Genomic DNA, 2,500 nt, shown 5'->3' on the forward strand with positions numbered 1-2,500 from the left:
AGGAGAGGAGAGGAGAGGAGAGGAGAGGGAGATGCATGAGGTGTCATGGCAAAGCAAAGGGGGGGAGAGAAGAATAGAAGAGAGGAGAGAAAAGGAGAGGAGAGGGAGATGCATAAGGTGTCACGGCAAAGGGAGGAGAGGAGAGGAGAGGAGAGGAGAGGAGAGGAGAGGAGAGGAGAGGAGAGGAGAGGAGAGGAGAGGAGAGGAGAGGAGAGGAGAGGAGAGGAGAGGAGAGGAGAGAGAGATGCATGAGGCAGAACTGGTTTGGGTCAGTTACTGCGACCCTGAAAATGGCTGAGCAAGAATATAGGGTTTAGTTGTAGGGGGGAGACAGAGGACAACGGAATGAGAGAAGAAGAGTAATGGGTTAAAAAATGGGGGAAAACAGAGAGGGACAAAGGGATGGAGAGAAGAGAGAGAGAGAGAGACAGAGAGAGAGAGAGAGAGAGAGAGAGAGAGAGAGAGAGAGAGAGAGAGAGAGAGAGAGGAGGAGAGAGAGGATAGATAAGGTGAAAGTGAAATGTAGTAACAAAAAAAGAGGGATAGAGAGAGAGAGAGATCCAATCCAGAGATGGGGGTTGGGTGGGTGGGGAGATTGGAGGGGGGGGGGGGGGGTTGAGGAGCGAGACCTGTTTGCATTGTGATGAATTATGCATGCTGGGGCCACTCTAATAATAGCCTGGGATGAGGAGGTATGGGCTGTGGGACGACAAGGCCATAGTGGTGCTCAAGGCGGCCCGCTCAGCCCGCGCTCAGCTCAGGCTCGTGTAAGTAAGGCCAGCAGTACAGTATGTAAACAGCCACAGCAGACTGCACGGCCCATGCCATTCCCCCCTGGGTCTGGGTCTGGGGGTAGGCATGGATGGGCTAGCCCATTTTCACCCTTCACACTAAAAACAAAAAAACTATTGAACCCAAAATGTACACTGATACTGTTTTCAGGTTGACCAGAGCAGTGGCCGCGCCCGTGCCCGCACCAGTTACGTTCAGAACTAGTGCTTGCCTGCGAACCTCCCGCGTTTATACCAGGCTCTGAACTTTTCCATATGTGATCATATGTTACCCGGATGAACCTGCTGCCGTACACATTGTCGTCACAGTTTGCAGAAAAACCAAGTAGGCCTATGTTTTGGTTCACATCGCGAACCAACTTTCGTTTCCTAAACGCTGAGACTGAGCAGGTTCAAGATTAGGTGCGGGAACGGGCACCGACAGAGTTCGTTGTTGGCCTGACCTTTTATGTATTCTATTGACATGACGATCCACCATACCATTTTCTTGTATACGCTTTCAGAAACGTTTTAAAGTGAAGTGTACCATGAGGAATAGTATTATTGAACTTTTAGCGCATGACATTTTTGTAATAGAGCTACAATGATACCAAGACGAATGTCCTCAGTCTGACATGGTACATGTCACTCATTTGCAGTGTTAAACAATAATAAGACTCAAAACTATTTGATGCAATGATGAATGTCACCACCAGTTCAGAGATGTATGTAAAGTCATTTTTGCACATTTCTTTTTATAGAATAGTTATTTCAATTATATATTAACACACATGGCCTATGACTATAATATAACTATAAGCACGCTGTTCAATTGAAATACAACATCTTTTGTGTTCATCTTTGGGTGTAATTGCTTAGTAACGAGCGCTGAGGAAGTTGAAAGGGGTCTCAGGTGAGGACCTTTTTTTCTCTCTTCAAATGTTTTTTTTTAGCTGATCCGGCACAAAGGGAAAGGCCGTAGAGAGAGTGGGGGTTTGAACAAACCAGCCGCGGCCCATCTGTACCTTTTAGGATAACAAGTGCTGAGCTTGCCCTTGAGTGTGTGTCTGTCTTTGCTCTAGACTACGGCATTGTCTGCTTGCAAGAGAATGAGAAGGTCTCCACACATTATGTCTGTAGGGGACACCTGAACCCCCTGTTTTTTTTTTCCGTGTTGGCTGCTGGGGCAAGGGTTGGGTTGAACTGTAATACAGAGAAGAAAAGCACAGATAAATTGAGAAGTTTTAAGCATCAGATGGTATTGTATGTGCCCAGGGAGAGGTTTGCTTTGAATCACACACTAGAGGTTATGCCCCTCTGCACTTGCAGTATTTTTTCTAACAAGCTCATCCTCCTTTTTTACATCCCTAAATCGTTTACATTCCTAGGCAATAACAAGTCTGATTTATCTTTTGTGTGGTATTTTATTTTCACCATGATTAGTTAACCTACAGAAAGTGGTAAACCTGCTAATAGATATCTGCAGGCATCATTTAGTTAAGAAAATGAGAACTCCAGGCTCTTCTATTAGACGATTTACATGATCTACCTCAAGGTTTGCTACTGAGCCAGCTGCTTGGTATACTCCCCTGTTCTGATCTGTTTTATATCCATCATTATAAGCCTATTGTCATTACTACTGTATTACTACCCCAGGTTCATTAGTAAGGCTTAACAAAATTTCCATACCATTGGCGATTTAAACTTGGTTGGATTGAAACTGCTCTTTT

This window comes from Engraulis encrasicolus, chromosome 4 (genome assembly GCF_034702125.1).
Source record: "Engraulis encrasicolus isolate BLACKSEA-1 chromosome 4, IST_EnEncr_1.0, whole genome shotgun sequence".
Classification (NCBI taxonomy): Eukaryota; Metazoa; Chordata; class Actinopteri; order Clupeiformes; family Engraulidae; genus Engraulis; species Engraulis encrasicolus.